General features: G+C 37.5%; 1 protein-coding gene across 1 annotated transcript in view; it reads left to right on the top strand.

Annotated features, from left to right (window-relative positions):
* Window positions 1-13,185: 13,185 nt before the first annotated feature.
* Window positions 13,186-19,964, top strand: part of LOC119529467 (UDP-glucuronosyltransferase 2B18-like) — a 42,206-nt gene continuing 35,427 nt past the window's right edge. The window contains exon 1 of the mRNA XM_037829912.1: window positions 13,186-13,337. The gene's annotated coding sequence lies outside the window, so the exon portion shown is untranslated. The remainder of the gene's footprint in view (window positions 13,338-19,964) is intronic.

The following is a 19,964-nucleotide window of genomic DNA, read 5'->3' as shown; positions in this document are numbered from 1 at the left end:
GCAGCAAAGGTTTTCTTCCCTCTGTGCCCCCAAGGTTTTTTTTTTCCAGCAGTTTCTAGTATCTCTTCCTTTGGTCTTACTAGCTCTACACAACTCATATTAAAGAATGATATCCAAAGAAAATTCTCACATCTTCTTTCAGACACCATCATCTTTTTCCTCAGTTTGTATACTTTTTTACAAGCAAAGCCTTCGATTTTTATTTTCTGTGACCTTATACACCATCTAGTGGAAATGAGGAGTAATGTCTGAAACATGAAAGGTAAAAGTAAAAAGGTCCAGATAAACAGATATTCGATTTCTGAATAATGATATAATCAGAATAATTAAGCTTTTAAAACTAACACTTATATACTTAGAATTTAGATTAAAATATTCCCTTGGTTTCTCAAATTTCAGAAATGTTTCAAGGCCAATGTTGAAATGCTAACAAACAACTATAAATTCAGAAACTTATGGTCCTTTAGAATTTTTTGAATGTACATCCTTTGCTGAAATTTACAACACATATCTCTTCTAAAACAGTAGTATCACAGGCCTTTCTGGAATCTTTTAGTCAAAGGCTTATATAACAAGGAAACAAGTAGTTCTTAAAATTAGAAGTGAAAGTTGTCATATCTGAATGAAGTAAAATGAGGGGAAAACGGAGCAGTTGAGAAGTTCAAGAAGATACACTGCTACCCTGTATCAAAATATTTGTAATAGATAAAAAGAAATTATTCTTGCAACTTTATAATGAATCCCCTATATAGTATCATGCTGTTCATAATACATATGTACACGAGATTCTGCTATGCGTAAAGCATTGAAAAGGAACTCCGAGCTGAAGTCTGCAACCTCAATAACATTATTGTTACTCTATCAGGAAAGATAAGATAGTTAATTTTTCAGAAACTGCAATGGAAGACTGATTTTGTAACTCCAATGGAAGAATCTGGATTGAACACAGAAGCTAGTAAATTCATGGTTTTGTTTTGTTTTGTTTTAAAATGTGACTAGATGGCTTATAACCTCCTTAGGCCCAAATCATTTTTCAAATGGGGATTAAGATTCTCTATAAAAGCAGGGGTGGGGGTGGGGAATGTGGAGTTAATGCTTAATTGGCACAGAGTTCCTGTTTGGATAATGGAAGGTATCCATAGTAGTACAGCATTATGAATGTAATTAACACCATTGAATTGTATACTTCAAATCAAAATGGGAAATTTTATGTCTTATATGTTACTACAATAAAAACCCACGTAACTTTGTGTACAACACAAAGAGTGAACCCTGACATAAACTGTGGACTTTAGTTAATATTTGTTCATGAGTGGTAACGAATGTATCACACTAATGCAAAATATTAATAATAGAGAAAACTGTGTGTGTGAGGGGTTGGTATACGGTTACTCTATACTTTCTGCTTGATTTTTCCGTTAATCTATAATTGTAGATTAAAAAGTAAAAAATAAAGATGCTCAATAAGGCAAGTAATTTGGGAACTTCATACCTTCAAGTTATGAGATAGTGATGACCAAGAACACTTGCAAATGAAATATTGGGTATTCTTTAATTAAATCTATCTTCTAGGAAAAATAATTTGGAAAACTGGACTGCCAACTTTGGAACTGAAGTAAAAAAAATCTAACATGACACAGAACCTCTGAAAAATTATTGTTCATGAAAATTATCATCCATGATGTGAAGTGGGCTCCCTCCCCTTAATCTGTATCAAGAGAGTCCCCTTCCCCCTCAACCGGTAATGACTGCAAAGTAAACATTGAAGCCCTGAGAGGAAGGGAGTGAAACTGCCGTTTTAGGGAATGAGACTTGAGGATGTACGCATTAGCCAAGCGTAACTGTTTCAATAATTAACCATTGCACCAGCCTTGAGAAAATTTCTCAAGCTTGCTAAAGATCTTAAGCACCCATTAATTAACCGCCAACTCTGCTTTTGTCAAAGTAGCTTGCTTGCATTTTCAGGATGTGATTTCTGCCTATATAAGTCTCAAGCACTCTCCGGTGGGGGCTGCCACTTACTGAACTCCCTGCGCGGAGTGACAGGCGGCAGTCGCCGGCCCGGCTAATAAAGGCTCTTTAAATTCTGTTTGGCTGTCTCGTACTTTAACTCGCGGGCACCATAACATGATGATTATTAACCTTGAATAGCTTGTTGAGGAAGTCTCCTTTTCTTATGGCTACAGATATTGGTTTAGATATATAACATGTCTATAGCACAGATTCTATACCACGGATCCTTTAAAAGAGTCTTCATGAAAACTCCTGCTTAGGGCAATGTACCCAGCAGTTTTGTAACCTTTGGAATATTTAAGCTATTTTGGACCCTAATCAGGTCTGATTTGGCTTGGGTCCAAGTCAAACTTTAACAGGATATTATGGACAACAATTGACCTGGGAGATTTTGAAAAGCCCTGAGGAAAACTAATTTTCAAGAAACCCAAGGTGACTGTGTGGGTTCTAATTTCCCTAAGAATCCATCCAGGTACACTCTTTGCAAATTCTGTAAAAGAACATTCATTGCCTCGACAAGAAACATTTTCCCTCCCTCTAAGGTGTCCCTGGTGGACCTCTAGTTCACTCTGATGCTAGAAATATTTGGCACCTGTTGGTGGTGAAGAATGTGCTAAAAAGAATAAACCAAGTGTCCATATGCAGAGTACTTATCAGGACTGCATTGCTTCTCATGAGGGATTCTAAAAGAAAAGTAACTTGTAGAGTAGAACATAATTACTATAGGTCATAATGATCTATAATTCAGAACAGCTCTTCAGCAGGTAGTCCTTTCTTATCTGGACAATAGTCAAACTATGAATAGTTTTAAAGACGTGGTTTTCCTTGATATCATTTTCATCTAAAAAGAATTTCAATTTCACTTATCTAATTCACTGAAAGATTGGAGCAAAGAAAAGAGAAATTATGACTAATTCTATTGCTTTTCATCAAAGTGATAAAGCGTAAAAAATATCTTTCAGACATCTTACATTTTGTCAAAAATAATCACAAACACCACCACTCTGCAGAAGCTGCAGCCAAGCCAAAGGCATTCTAGGCAGGAGGGAAGGCGGGGGAGGGACGGGGCGGCGCAGCTGTTTCCCTTACCCAAGGCTGCGACCTGCCCGGCCTTTGAGGCCCAGTCCCAGCCGTGCTTTTCCACCTTCGGAGTCCATCGCCACTGCTGCCTTGTCTTCTGGAGCCAAAGTGAACGCCCTGCAGCGCCTGGTGGAGCTGCTCAAGCTCGAGGCTACTGTGGAGAGGATCCAGTTTTCTCCGGCGGCTGCAAAGCTTCAGCAGTTCGGGTGTTCAGCCCTGAGCAATGCTTTCCAGGAAGACCCTGCGCTTTACTCTGATGATTCATTGAGGAATGCTTTCAAGCACAAAGTGATGAATGACTGCCTCCAAGTTTCAAGAAAACACTTTTCTTTAGCTGTTTAACAGCTGAAAACAGACTCTGAAAACCAAAGCATGGAAGTTTATTGAACTAAAGTAGCGTTAATGAAGAAGAGCAACAAAAACTGTCTGCTCAAAAGGCAAGTTTTGGGCAGGCAGAATATGTGGGTGCTAGGTACAAAAGGAGGGTATGGGAATGGGGAGGAAGAGCAAGGGAGAGTGAGCTACAGAGCTGCTTGAGGCGGGACCTCCTTGGGCCAAGTTTCATTAATTGCAACTTGGACAGGCAGGATGTCTCTGCAGGAGCAGGACTGTCTAGAGAAAATAGGCAAGCTTGCTGGTGTCAGCATGACTTGTTTCTTCTCTGCAGGGGCAGAGGTCTCAGGTTGGTGAAGGGTTATTGGTATGTCAGCCTGACAGTTTTCTCTGTTGCTTCTTTTTAGTTCCCTCGATAAAAAGAAAGTTGTCACTGCCCAAGAGGGCTTCTTATCTATTGAAACCATGGCTATGAATAGTTAGATCCGCCTGATCCCACATCAAACAGAGAAAAAGGTTTCTGCTTGGTGAGAAGGTGAGTTTATTGAAGCTGCATCAACAAGGAACTGGAAGAAAAAAAAAGAAAAAGATTTCCAAGTCCAGTTCAGAGCGAGAAGAATTACTTGGGCTTTTATAACCTCAAACAGACAAAGAAATGGCCAGAAGCCAGAAGAAAGCAGAAAGGGAAAAAACAATAGATGGGAGAAAGCTGTTTGGTCAGCATTTCTTTGTTATCTTCAGGTTCTCCCCTCATTCAGGCTTGTTTTCCAAGGTCCTGATTATGAGACCATATGGTTACATCCCTCATATCTTACTGCAGGCAATGTTGGGAAAGATCCTGGGAGCAGAGAATAAGTTTTTGTTGTTGAGATTAGAGCGACAGCAAGTTATTTTAACAAGGAGTTTTCATGGTTAGGATAACTTAAAGCTGCTTGAGTTAAGTTATCTTAACAATCAGTGTTTTGTTTCCCTCTATTGGCTGTTGAAGACTATCCTAACCGTTTTCCAGCTAAAGAATTATACTGAATATTTTCTACTTACCCATCTATCATCACTATAGTACACCAAGGTTTGGGATTGTGACAGGAAGTTGTGCCTTACAGATATCAAACCAGCCTTGTTTGTGACTTTAGAGGAAAACCAACAAAGGTGTTCACTTAGATTAGTTGTAAAACAAGCAGGATATCTTTTACAGCAATATTTTCAGAAATTCTGCAAAATTTTTTAGTGCCTCTGCTGTACTAGGCATTGTGCTAAATGTTAGGGGGAATAAAAGATGAATAAGAACAAAATTCTTTCCCCAAAAGAGAATGCAATCTCAGTTACCTTTTCCCTTCATTGTAAACAAGATCATTTTATAATGTCCAAACAGGGAGGCAAATGTGCCAAACACATCTTGCTAGAATTTATTTAAATAACCATTACTAGGATATCCAGCTGAAGCACAATTAATTTAGCACCACTTCAACCTTATTTAATTTGTATACTTCTAGTATTAGAAAATATCTTTTGTACTATCATCCTTCAAGTCATTGTCTTTTTTAAAGAACCCCTTCTTTCTCCTTACTTAGAATAAGGTGATGCAAAAACCTATTGGTAAATAAATTAAATAAGAAGGCAAGTAGACTTTGTGCCTTTGGATGTTGAACAGTGAAGACCCCTCTCATGCAATTTGGATAATTTACATGTTTTCTCCCTCTGTTTAGCTTTATAAACACAAACAGGTGGTCTTTCAGGTCTTGAGTTTACTGACTTATCAAAATTACATTAAGACTGGAAAGCCACTAGTCTGGATATTACAAGTGCAATATTACAGTGTGGTTATTAACAGGCCAGGCTTTAATCTAGAACTAGACTGCTGGGGTTCAATACCAGTTTAGCCATTTACCACTTGTGTTACTTTGATTAAGTCATGTAAATCTTTCTGTCTCTCTTTCCTCAACTGCAAAGTCTAGATAATAATAATGTCAATATCTAGTATCAAGAGTCACCTGAGATAGAACTGAATGTAGGGATTTAAGAGCAAACAGAAGGACTATGTGGTACTGTACAGTGAGAACTAGAGCTAGAGGTGGGTAGTCAGATAATTTTGGATTGATAATAGATACATTCAATAAATAAAAAGAAATATTTCAAGTAGTATAAACTCTTATAGAATTCAGGGAACATAACTAGATATATAAATAATCAAGATTATGAAATGTTGAGTGGGATTTATTTTTGCACATAATTGAAAAGAAAGTTAACCACCTCCTCTTCTATGAGAAATTACAAGGAGATGTCAAAAATTGGGGTATTATTATGTCTCTTAGTTGTAAAAACTGTATTTCTGGTTTTTACATGTGTATCAATATGTATTATTATTAGCAGAGGCTCACAATTGATGCCCAGAAATATTATCCCAAGCATCATGAAGTTAACGCAGTTGCAGAACTTCTAAGAGAGAGGTAGAGAAACAATCACATTTTAGCTAGGAAATCAAGACAAAGAGGAGGAGAGTCAGTGACAGAGTAGAGACAGCTTATTCTCCAGTAGCACTTTTACATGATCTCCTCCTGTTGGGATAGAGACAAGGATTAATTAACTGTACTGATGCTCTCTGTGTTCTCAGCTTAAACAAATTAAGGTGCATCAGTACCTTCAAAACATTACATGATGGGAGGAAATGGGCCAACAAAATGAGCAGACAAAAGACAACAGCTGTGTTTACCTAGACAACTAGTCCATTCACTAGTTTAACAACATTGGCCAGTCTGTAATGTACATCCCAAAAAACTGACCAATGAAATTAAGGGCATACAACCTAGCTATAACTTTGAAGGTTTCCATAAATTAATCATGTTATTATTTATAGGCATCCATGTATTATCATATTCATAATTTGAATATTAGGCACATTTAAGCAAGGGAATACTTAAACAATGAGAAATGTCACCCCTGACTAGCCACCCTGGCAACATACTATGCTTTCAGCCATTAGATGCCTATTGCTATGACATTTCTATGTCATTGCCAATTGTAGGAAGAACTGTGGGATAGCTTGTTGACTGGTAAAAATGCCTGTGGTCAAGTTGTTATTTTGCTAGTAATATCTATTGTGAGTTTCAAGTCCATAAATATATTCCTCCTGACTCTCTTCCACCGTTGCACAGAATGATATAGTAAAGTTAGTCTTTCCTGATCTCATGAAGAAAGTTAACTTTTTGAAGACATTTTCCTCACACCATAGAGAATTGCAGAATAAAATTATAATGTCACAAAAACAGCAAAGAAGAAAATGAATATTTGAATGAAAGACAAACTTTTTGCTCTAGGTTTCTGTTTATCTCTTAAAGATCAATTAATTTAGAAATTATTGCTTTTGTTTTGCAGGGTATAACTCTATCAAATGATACTTAAATACATGAACTGCTTCACTCAGTGGATAGTTTAGAGCCTAATGTTTCATTCTCCCATCTTTTTCCTTTCAAATTGCTACAAAGAGTAAGCTATATCATGAAATTTGATTATAAACACTATAATGCCCTTTGAGCAGGCTGAATGAATGCCATTAATATAGGAAGGATATATTCATGAGAAACTTTTGATATTCTTTAGACCAATATCCACTTTTCTTCTATTTATATACTTTTCCTTAACTCTTGGTTTTCTATAAATTGTAGCTTATACACATAGCTTTAAAAAAAAAATCATGAAAGCCCTCTGATTTTCTGCATCTATATTGCTTAGGTATATTTATCATTAAGTATAGAGAACCATAGGACCATATAAAGGATGTATTTGAAATTAGAATCTAGATATTCAGAGAAAAAAAAGTCATGAAATTCTTTTAAAATTAGTCTGTCAACTCTTGGCCTAAACTATTTTTAAAGGCTGTATAATAGGAACAGCTTAATCCCATAGCATAGAAGTTTCTATTTCCTTATTGTTGCCTCATTGTTTTTTCTTTAAATTTTACTTTTAACCTGATACTGTATATTGAATAAATTTAAGTAAATATATTTGTTGTTCATCAGTTTTAAGTGATCTATTGGCCAGAGTAAAAAGAATAAATGCAATTTTGTCTTCAGCCCCAAGAACTTTACACCCAGTTTAGAGGCTTCTTAGGTTTCCAATTCTTGGTAGCCCTCCCATGTGTCAACACAGATCCCATCTTCTGCATCTGTTCAGATGAGCCATGGGCTAAATGGAGGTGTAATAGCATTAAACAATCTTTATTTGTTTTCTTTATGGAAATTTTTAGGACTAGTCACATACATACCACACCCTCTTCCCTCTTCCTTCCATGAATATTTTTGAGAGCCCATAAATGCTAGGCATATGTTTCCTGTCTGTTAGAAATTTTCGGTCTAGTGAAGTGGGAGACACAAGAAAACATAAAATTCCAGTATAGTGTGGATATATTGTGTATATATTATGATACATGATAGCACCGAGGAGACACACCTACTCTAGTTATGGGGATTAGGGTAGGACACACAATTTTTATAAAATATTTATTTCCAGACAGAAGACAATTGTGGTTTCTTGTTGACTGATATGCTTGCCTACAGTAACAATGAAAAAATCACTGTCTCAATTGGGGGTCAAGTTTTATAAACAACTTGATTTTATTGAATAAATATATAATTTCAAGATATTAGAGATGTTGAGATGAAATACTAGGAGACAATATGAGCCTGAGATATGAGTCCAAATTGGTGGAGAAAAAGGAGAACTGAGTTGAAAATATACAATTAATCCTTATCAACTCAAAGTATTATTGGAAAGTATGGGCATAAGAGTTTTTCAGAAAAAAAGGATAATGCAAGAAAAAAAAACAAGATGCTGAATAAAGCTTGAAGAACCGCAATATTGAAAGGAACAGAAGTTAAGTAGGAATCTGGGAAATAAACTTGGAGGAGCAGAACAGAAAGCAGAACCTTGAGAGAACCATCACAGATGCTAGAGACAGAAATTTCACTGGGGGAGTGCTCAGCAGTGATATAAACACTGAAAAGAATCCATTGACTATGTGAAGTAGTAAGCCATTAATGTTCATATGGAGAGATGATTCCGTGGAATGAAATGGGGAAGAAGCAAGACTGCAGTGAGGTAAATATGAGGCAGAATGTAATTTATCCTTTGAAGAAGATTTGTTGGGATAAGGTGAGAAATAAGTTAAATGGCTGGGGTAGGGAGAGGATTTTGTTTGTTTGTTTTTATCAGCCAGTCAGTATAGGAATAGCTTAATGGATAGAAGAGAGAATAAATAATTGATGGTACAGTCTTGCTGAGTCAATGAAAGTGGATGGGATGCATAACAAAATTATCTTAAAATGTATTTACATTTTTCAGAATACAAAAGCAATACAAAGTTGTGTAAAATTAACATAATACAGTATTATATAAAATAGAAAAAAAATCTCCTCTAATAATTCTGCTTCTAGAAATAACATATCCCTTAATAGTTTATTTTTAACATCTTTCCAATGACTGTATAAATCTATCTCATTCTTTAGCTGACTATACGGTATTTCATGACAAACATGTGTCAACCTTGATATAGCCAACTATTGATGGATGCTTGGATTGTTACCTGTTTTCTGTTTTACAGACAAGGTTACAATGAGCATATTTATACATATCTCCTTGCACACACAAGAGAATACTTGAAGATTAAATTCCTAAAAGTGGAAGTGCAGAGCGTACTTATAATAGCTAAACAAATCTGCCCTTCCAAAAATAAAAGGTTCTAATTGAATTTCCCATTTGCAGTTTATGACAATAGGGGTTGATGCTGGAAACAGTAAGGAGCTAGATTCTTTAACAATTGACAGTTGGCAAGAATAAGGTAGTGTCTGACAGAGAATGAGAAAGAGGAGACAAGGATGATTCTAAGGTACTTTTTTTTTATATTGGGATTGTTCAGATACCATACAATTATCCAAAGATCCAAAGTGTACAATCAATTGCCCCTGGTACCCTCATACAGCTGTGCATCTATCACTATGCTTAATTTTTGTTCAATTTTTAGAAACTTTTCATTATTCCAGACAAGAAATAAAGTGAAAGATGGAAGAAAACAAAAAAGAAAAAGAAAAGGAAACTCAAATCCTCCCATATCCCTAACCAACCCCCCTCAATTGTTGACTCATAGTGTTGGTATAGTATATTTGTTACTGTTTATGAAGGAATGTTGAAATACTACAAACTGTAGTATATAGTTTGCAATAGGTATATATTTCTTCCCTATATGCCCCTCTATTATTAACCTCTAGTTGTATTGTCAAACATTTGTTCTGGTTCATGGAAGAGTTTTCTAATATTTGTACAGTTAATCATGGACATTGCCCACCATAGGATTCAGTTTTATACATTCCCATCTTTTGACCTCCAACTTTTCTTCTGGTGACATATATGACTCTGAGCTTCCCCTTTCCACCTCATTCACACACCATTCAGCACTGTTAGTTATTCACACATCTTGTTACCGACACCTCTGTTCATTTCCAAACATTTACATTCATCCTAGTTGAACATTCTGCTCATACTAAGCAACCACTCCCCATTCTTAAGCCTTGTCCTATATCTTCGTACCTTATATTTCATGTCTATGAGTTTACATATTATAGTTAGTTCTTATCAGTGAGACCCTGCAATATTTGTTCTTATGTGTCTGCCTTATTTCACTCAGTATATTGCCCTTGAGGTTTTGACATCAACCCATTTTTTTTTTTAAGATGGTTTTGTTCACACCCCATACATTCCATCCTAAGTAAACAATTGATGGTTCTCTGTAGGGTCACATATTTATGTGTTCACCACCTTCACCACTATCTATATAAGGGCATCTACATTTCTTCCTCAAGGCAGAAGGGAGCGTCAAAGAAGGTAGAGAGGGAAAAGAAAGAGTAAAAAAATGACAGCCAGAAAGTAGCAAAAGGAAAAGCAACCCTAAATCAAAGTAGGGTAAAGTGTCAGACAACACCAACAATGTCAGGTGTCCAACACGCCTTCCCTATCCCCCCCTCCTATCTGCATTTACCTTGGTATATCACCTTCGTTACATTAAAGGAAGCATAATACAATGATTCTGTTAGTTACATTCTCTAGCTTACATTGATTGCATCCCTCCCCCAATGCCTCCCCATTTTTAACACCTTGCAAGGTTGACATTTGCTTGTTCTCCCTCTTAAAAGAACATATTTGTGCATTTTATCACAATTGTTGAACACTAGATTTCACCAAGTTACACAGTCCCATTCTTTATCTTTCCTCCTTTCTTCTTGTGCCTCACATGCTCCCAGTCTTCCTCTCTCAACCATATGCATAGCTATCTTTGTTCAGTGTATTTACATTGCTATGCTACCATCTCCCAAAATTGTGTTCCGAACCATGCACTCTCATCTTCTTTTATCACTCTGCAGTGTTCCCTTTAGTATTTCCTGTAAGGCGGGTGTCTTGTTCACAAAGTCTCTCATTGTCTGTTTGTCAGAAAATATTTTGAGCTCTCCCTCATATTTGAAGGACAGCTTTGCTGGATATAGGATTCTTGGTTGTGGTTTTTCTCTTTCAGTATCTTAAATATATCACACCACTTCCTTCTTGCCTCCATGGTTTCTGCTGAGAGATCTGTACATAGTCTTATTAAGCTTCCTTTGTATGTGATGGATCGCTTTTCTCTTGCTGCTTTCAGGATTCTCTCTTTGTCTTTGACATTTGATAATCTGATTATTAAGTGTCTTGGTATAGGCCTATTCATATCTATTCTGTTTGGAGTACACTGTGCTTCTTGGATCTGTAATTTTATGTCTTTCATAAGAGATGGGAAATTTTCATTATTTCCTCTATTATTGCCTCTGCCCCTTTTCCCTTCTCTTCTCCTTCTGGGACACCAATGATACGTACATTGTTGTACTTTGTTTCATCTTTAAGTTCCCGGAGATGTTGCTCATATTTTTTCATTCTTTTCTCCATCTGCTCCTTTGCATGTAGGCTTTCAGGTGTTTTGTTCTCCAGTTCTTGAGTGTTTTCTTCTGCCTCTTGAGATCTGCTGTTGTATGTTTCCATTGTGTCTTTCATCTGTTGTGTTGTGCCTTTCATTTCCATAGATTCTACTAGTTGTTTTTTTTGAACTTTCAAATTCTGCCTTATATTCTGCCCAGTGTTTTCTTTACAGCCTCTAACTCTTTTGTGAAATATTCTCTAAACTCTTTGAATTGATTTAACATTAGCTGTTTAAATTCCTGTATGTCAGTTGAAGTGTACGTTTGTTCCTTTGACTGGGTCATAGCTTCATTTTTCTTAGTGTAGGTTGTAGTTTTCTGTTGTCTAGGCATCTGACCTCCTAGGCCAACCCAATCAGGTTTTCCCAGATCAGAACAGGCTCAGGTCACAGAAAGAGGTAATATTTCAGTATCTGGTTTCCCTGATGGCTTTTCTTAGAGGATTGAGACACCTGTGATTTTCTGCAGGGCAGATGCACCTGTCACTGTCTGTGTAAGAGGGTGTGGCCTGTGGCTCTCCTCCCCCAGGCTTTGGGGTCTGGTTTCGGAAAGACTGACAGACAGACAGGAGATCTGGGCCCCTCCCTTTCCTTTTGGGAAGCTATGCCCCCTCCAGAGATGTCATTTGCATATCAATAAGTGCTTTGTTTCTGTGACTCTGCTGATCAAAGTGTTTTGGTTTTAAAATGTCTGAGGCTGTCTTTACTGCAAAGCATCGTGGGCTGAGAACAGCTGAGGTTTTCTCCACAGAGAGAGAAAGGGACAGAAAAACTCCCAGGTTTACTCATCAGCCAGAGATAGCACCCGATCCTCTGGGCTCCCTGTCCTGAGACAGATATGGCCCCTGACTGTCCCAAGGTCAGTTGTCACCAAAAGCCTCTGTCTGCTTGTTGAGGATTCGCTGACTATATTGAGCAGTTAATATTAAAACCTCACTTGGAACTGGGCTGAGAGAGTGCACCACGTGGCTTCTGTGAGGGAAGGGCTCTCAGGTCTCGGCTCTCGGCTCTCAGCAAGGGTCTACAGTTTTACTTACAGATTTTATGCTGTGATCTCAGGCATTCCTCCCAATTTAGGTTGGTGGATGATGAGTGGACAGTCACGTTTGTCTCCCTGCTGTTATTCCAGGTTATTTACTAGTTTTTTGGTCATTTATGAATTGTTCTGGGGGGGACTAAGTCTTCCACTCCTCTCTATGCCGCCATCTTCTCTGGATCTCTAAGGTACTTTTAAGGTAGCTGCTGACCACTCCCCCAGTGAAATAACAATTAAGTTAAATAATATTCTGTCTTGAAAATACAGTAGCATGAAATCAATACAATTCTGCCAAGCTTAGGACATTGTTTTGGAGAGCCTGAAGGGGGTTTAGGAGAAATCACTGGATTTAAGCCACTGGGAATTAAACCTGAAAGCCAAAACCACAGTTGATTTCATATTTGACATGCATTTTATTTGTTAATTTTGAACAAATGACAAGAGAAATTCTAAAAATGTATTAATAGTCGTGTACTTAAGTAGATCCCTTAGTGATAAGGGAGACCAGGAACATACTGATTTGCTGGCTGAGTTGGAGATGGATTCTGTATGTGTTCAACAATAGGAATATAGAAAGAAACAAATTACATGTTTTTAAATAACAGACTTTTGTGTGCCTGTGTTTCAAATGAATAATAAAAATACAGGTTGTGCTGTTTATGGTATTAAATTGTGTTTTAGGCTGTATCTTTAAGACCCCAGTTTTCCTTTTTTTGTTCCACAGTCAAGAGGAACATTGAGTGCTGGCTCACATGCTGTTGATTTTTAGATTTCTCTCTACTGAGGATCCTGAAACCGTAAATATAAGTATTCGACAGTTTCTCCATGAAAAGTTATAAGATGCTGGAGGACCCCGTAAAGTAGATTCTGAATCAGTTGAAATTAAAAGTAAGTCTACTAATCTCATTTAGTTTACTTTTCTTACATAGAATGCCTTGATATTAGGTTGGGTCTTGGGCAACATTTATTTTTTGTATGCCCTTTCATTCACACACCATATAAACCATCTGAAGTTCATTGGCTCAGTGTCATCACATAGTTTTACATACAACACCATAATCAATTTTAGAACATTTTCATTACACCAGTAAATAAATAAAAATAAAAAAGAAAACCCAATTCTCCCCATACCCTTGATCCCCCCTATTATTGGCCCATAGTATTCGTATGGTACATTTGTTTCTGTTGATGAACGAATATTAAAATGTTACTGTTAACTAAGTCCATAGTTTGCAATAGGTACCTTTTCCCCATATACACCTCTATTATTAACTCTTTGTAATAGTGTCATACATTTGCTCTAGTTCATGAAAACACTTTTTAATATTTATACAGTTGATCATGGACATTGTCAACCACAACATTCACTGTCATACAATCCCATGTTTTAAACTCCAACTTTCCTTCTGGTGACATATATGACTCTAAATTTTCCCTTTGCACCACATTCATGCAACATTCAGCACTAGTAATTATTCTCACAATAATACAATACCTTCACCTCTGTCCATTTGCAAACATTCAAGTTCAACCCAGTTAAACATTCTGTACATATCAAGCAAGTGCTCCCCATTCTTTAGCCTCATTCTATGTCTTGCTAACCTATATTCTATTTTATGTCTATGAGTTTATATGCTATAATTAGTTCTTATTAGTGATACCAGGCAATATTTGTCCTTTTGTGCCTGACTTGTTTCACTTGACATAATGTCGTCAGGGTTCATCCATGTTGTCATGTGCTTCAGGGCTTCGTTCCTTTTAATGGCAGAATAATATTCAATTGCATATGTATATCTATATACCACATGAACACTTGGGTTGTTTCCATCTTTTGTCAATTGTGAATAATGCCTCTATGAACATCAGTATGTAGACGTCTGTGTGCATCCGTGCTTTCAGATCTTTTGTGTAATCTGAGTAGTGGGATTGCTGGACTGTAAGGCAATTCTATACTTAACTTCCTGAGGAAACACCAAGCCATCCTCCACAGTGGCTGTACCATTTTAGATTCCCAGCAGCAGTGAAAAAGTGTTCCTATTTCTCCACATCCTCTCCAAAACTTGTGGTTTCCTATTTGCTTAATAGCGGCCATACTAAGAGGTGTTAGATGATATATATCATTGTGGTTTTGATTTGCATTTCCCTAATAGCTAGTGAAGCTGAGCATCTTTTCATGTGCTGTTTAGCCATCTGTATTTCCTCTTCAGAAAAATACCTATTCACATCTTTTGCTCGTTTTAAAATATTTTTTTGTCTTTTTATTGTTGCATTGTAGGATTTCTTTATCTATTCAGGATATCAAACCCTTATCAGATATGTGGTTTCCAAATATTTTCTCCCATTTGGTTGGTTGCCTTTTCACCCTTTTGATGAAGTCCTTTGATGCACTGAAATATTTGATTTGGAGGAGTTCCTGTTTATCCATTTTTTCTTTCATTGCTTGAGTTTTGAGTGTAAAGTTTAAGAAACTACTGCATATCACTAGATCTTGTGGATGTCTCCCTACATTTTCTTCTAGGAGTTTTATTTTACTGGCTGTTATATTTAGGTCTTTGATCCATTTTGAGTTAATTTTTGTATAGGGTGTGAGATAGGGGTACTCTTTCGGTCTTTTGGTTATGGATATCCAGTTCCCCCAACACCATGTATTGAAAAGACTGTTCCATCCCAGCTGAGTGGGCTTGGGAGCTTTGTCAAAAATCAATTGACCATAGATCTAAGGGTCTATTTCTGAACTCACAATTCAATTCCATTGATCAATAAGCCTATCTTTATGCCAGTATCTTGCTGTTTTGATTGCTACGGCTTTATAATATGCTCTAAGTTGAGGAAGCTTTCTCCCACTTCATTCCTCTTTTTCAAGATGTTTTGAACTATTTGAGGCCCCTTCTCCAGAATAAGATTGATAGTTAGCTTTTCTAATTCTGCAAAGAATTCTGCTGGAATTTTGGCTGGTATTGCATTGACTCTGTTGATCAATTCTACAGAGTAGAATTCTACAGAGTAGAATTGACATCTTAATGACATTTAGTCTTCCAGTCCATGAACACAGAATGTCTTTCCTTTTATTCAGGAAGTATTTGGTTTCTTTTTTTTTTAATAATAAATTTTATCTTGAAATAAGTTCAATCTTACAGGAACAGTTGTAAAAATAGTACAAACCCCATACATAGAACTCCATCATACCCCAACCCCCCCCCCCCCCCGATACCCCGATCCATCATGTTTAAGATCCTGTCACACCACTGTCTCTTTCTTTCCCTCCCCCTCTCCCGGCCCCCATCTCTAACACCCATCATCTATTGCTCTGTCCTCTGAACACATGAGAGCAAGCTGCACATATCTTTGAACAAACAATATAATTCACATATACCTTTCCCATGGACAAGAACATTATTTTCTGCAATCTCATTTAATGCAGCTAAGAAGTTCAAGAAATTCAACATTGATATAAAGCTTACATTCTATATTTCCTTTTTTTTTCTCTTGTGTCCCATTTGTGTCCCTTTGAGACTCTTCTCCTCTGACCTCAGATCCCATCCAGGATCATCCTTGGCATTTAATTATCATCTATTTAGACTGTCTTATTTTTTCTTTCAATTGTGGAGAGATATATATAGCCTAAATCTTCCTATTCCACCCCTCCCTAGCATTCCATTAGTGAGATTAATCACATTTAGAATGTTGCAATGCTATCACCCTCCAACCATCCATTTCTAGAAGTTTCCCTTCACCTCAAACAAAAACCCTACTCTCATTTCTTAACTCCCCATTGCCCCTTTCCCCACTTCTTGGAACCCCTACTCTACTTTTCATCTCTTTGGTCATATTGTCTGATACTTTCTTTGTGTTTACCATGGGGCTTAAATTTAACATCTTAAATCTATAACAATCTTGTTTTACTTTGATACAAACTTAACCTCAATAGGACACATAAACTGTGTTCCTATACTCCTCCATTCACCCACCTTTATGTAGTTCTTGTCAAGAATTACATATTTTACATTGAGTCCAAAACCACTGATTTATCATTACAGTTTATGTATTTTAGATCCTGTAGGAAGTAAACAGTAGAGTTATAAATCAACAATACAGTAGTATTGGTCTTTATATCTACCATGTGATCTTTACTGGAAATCTTTATTTCTTCATGTGGTTTCAGTCAATTGTTTAGTGTCCCTTCCTTTCAGCCTGCTTAGGACTGATCTACTGGTGATGAAGTTCCTCAGCTTTTGATTGTCTGGGAATGTTTTCATCACCCCCTCATTTTTATCCTGCAGGTGTTTGTGAATCCTCCAAGTCTCTGATGGTTATTGACTTCTATTTGTATTCCATTGTGGTCAGAGAGTGTGCTTTGAACAAATTCATTTTTTTATTTTTTATTTTATTGAGGCTTGTTTTTATGTCCCCGCATACAGTCCATTCTGGAGAAAGATCCATGATCACCAGTGAAGAACGTGTGTCCCAGTGACCTGGGATGTAATATTCCATTTATGTCTGTTAAAAGTCTCTATATCTCTCTTTCATTTCATTGTTTCTCTGTCGGTAGGGCTCGCTTTAGTATCTGAAGTAGGGTGGGTCTTTTATTAGCAAACTCTCTCAGTGTTTGTTTGTCTGTGAAAAATTTAAGCTCTCCCTCAAATTTGAAAGAGAGTTTTGCTGGATTAAGTATTCTCTGTTGGAAATTTTTCTCTCTCAGAATTTTAAATATGTCATGCCACTGCCTTCTTGCCTCCATGGTGGCCGCTGAGTAGTCATTACTTAGTCTTATGTTGTTTCTTTTGTATGTGGTGAATTGCTTTTCTCTTGCTGCTTTCAGAACTTGCCCTTCTCTTCAGTATTTGACAGTCTGATCAGAATATGTCTCGGAGTGTGTTTGTTTGAATTTATTCTATTTGTATTTCGCTGTGCATTTATGCTTTGTGTATTTATATTGTGTAGAAGGTTTGGGAAGTTTTCCCCAACAATTTCTTTGAATACACTTTCTAGACCTTTACCCTTCTCTTCCCCTTCTGGGACACCGATGAATCTTAAATTTGGATGTTTTATTTTATCTATCATATCCCTGTGATCCATTTCAATTTTTTCAATTTTCCCCCCATCTTTTGTTCTTTCATTTTCTGTTCTGTGGTCCTCAAGGAGGCTGAGTTGTTGTTCAACTTCCTCTAATCTTGTATTTTGAGTATCCAGAGTCTTTTTAATTTGGCCTACAGTTTCTTTAATTTCCACAAGATCTTCTATTTTTTTATTTACTCTTGCAATATCTTCTTTATGCTCTTCTAGGGTCTTCTTTATGTCTTTTATATTCTGTGCCATGCTCTTCTTCAAGTCTTTTATATCCCGTGCCATGCTTTCATTGCCTGTCTGTAGTTCTTTGATTAATTCTGCCAGGAACTGTGTGTCTTCAGATCTTTTGATTTGAGTGTTTGGGTTCGTGTTCTCCATGTCATCTGGTTTTATCATAGCTTTAAGATTTTCTGTTGTTTTTGGCCTCTTGGCATTTGCTTTACTTGATCTTTAATTTGTTAGAATTGCAGCTTGGTGATATACACTTTCTCTAACTAACCAGCAGATGGCATCCGTGAGTCACTTATTCCCCTCAAGTCAGTTCTCCCCAACTTTGTGGTGTGTGGGGATCTGATTCTTTTGGGGTCCAATTGGTGCACTTAATTTGGTTGTGTTGTTGGTACTGTCTGCCGTCAATGAGGGGTGTGTGCCTGAGCAGTTAGGGAGGAAGGGCAGGTTTAATAATCAAACCTCCCAGGTGTTCCCGGAGAGTTAAGGTTGTTCTCTGCCACTGACACAAAAGTCCTAGGTATTGGTGTAGGTTCCCTGGGATTTCCGAGCAGTTCCCCCCTCCCTGCTGTGCTTTTCCAGGACCTCTGCTGAGGGGGGGAGGGCCATGCCACGTCACAAGTGAGCGCCAGCCTCCAGGGAAGCCCTGGGCCACTGGGCTGCGTAGGGGTGTTCCCAGCCCGCTTCAAAGATCGTTGAATGAGACATGTTAACTTCCCCCTTTCCACACAGATCTGCTCTCCCAGCTCCAGGAGAATCAGCTGTGGGTGTATTCAAGGCCACTGTCCATGGCCGATATTGTGTCGTGTGAGCGGTGCTGCAGGAAAGACTCCCTGTCAGGCTGGGTTTCTTGGCTCAGCTCTGTGCTGTGTCTTCGGCCCTGGGCAGGAGTAGCCCCACCCGCTGGGGAGATGGCTGCAAGTCGTGCATCTCCCCTTTGCTCCCCTGGACCCGAGACAATCAACAGTGGGAGTGGGAAGGTGTATCCTCCACCCCAGACACTGAGGCGTTAGTCCAGACTGTTCCTGTCTTATGTGCAGCTGTTCCTGGGCTTCTTTTTTTTTTTTTTTTTTTTAAATGCCAACCCACCATTTTCCCACACCGCAGCGTGGCTGAGGGATTCAGCCGACTCACTCACTCATTTCAGAATGCAGACTCCTGGTTTCACCAAACACACGTTCCCTGTGACTTTAGCAGAACTTGTCCAGCTGGTGCTACTCTGGAAGTGGTGTTCTGGGTAACTTTCTGGTTTTTTATCTGGAGTTTTCCATGGAGGTGTTTTTTCCTCTGTTTCACCTAGCCACCATCTTAGGTTCCTCTCTCTGATTTCTTTTTGCAATGTTTTGTAGTTTTCTGTTTACAAGTCCATTATATCCTTGGTTTAATTTATTCATAGATATTTGATTCTTTTAGTTGCTATTGTAAATGGATTTTTTTTCTTGATTACTTCCTCAGATAGCTCATTACTAATATATAGAAACACCATTGGTTTTTGCATGTTGATCTTGTATCTGCTACTTTGTTGAACTCATTTATTATCTCAAGTAGCTTGGCGATCATTTTTTCAGGACTTTCTACACATAGGATCAGGATCATGCCGTCTGCAAATAGAGAAAGTTTTACTCTTCCTTTCCAATTTGATGCCTTTTATTTCTTATTCTTGCCTAACTGCTCTAGCTAGAACTTCTCACAGAATGTCGAATAGCAGTGATGACAGTGGGCACTTTGGCTTCTTCCCGATCTTAGAGGGAAGGCTTTCAGCCTCTAACAATTAAGTATGAGGCAAGCTGTGGGTTTTTCATGTATGCCCTTTATCATGTTGAGGAAGTACCATTTGTTTCCTCCTTTTTGAAGTGTTTTTATCATGAAAAGATGCTGAATTTTGCCAAATGCCCTTTCTGTGTCAATCAACATGATCATGTGGCTTTTCCTTTTTGATTTGTTAATGTGGTGTTTTACGTTAGCTGATTGTCTTGTGTTAAACCACCCTTGCATACCTGGAATAAAACCAACTTCTTGATGGTATAATTCTTTTAATATGGTGTTGATATGATTTTTAAGTATATTGTTGAAGATTTTTGCATCTATATTCATTAGAGATATTGGTCTGAAGTTTTCTTGTAGTATCTGGCTTTGGTATTAGGGTCATATTGACTTCATACAATGAGTAATGTAGTGGTCCCTCTTCTTCAATTTTTTGGAAAATTTTGAGCAGGAATG

Source organism: Choloepus didactylus, chromosome 3, assembly GCF_015220235.1.
Source record: "Choloepus didactylus isolate mChoDid1 chromosome 3, mChoDid1.pri, whole genome shotgun sequence".
In the NCBI taxonomy this organism is placed as follows: Eukaryota; Metazoa; Chordata; class Mammalia; order Pilosa; family Megalonychidae; genus Choloepus; species Choloepus didactylus.
This window is presented reverse-complemented; position numbering and strand designations above follow the sequence as displayed.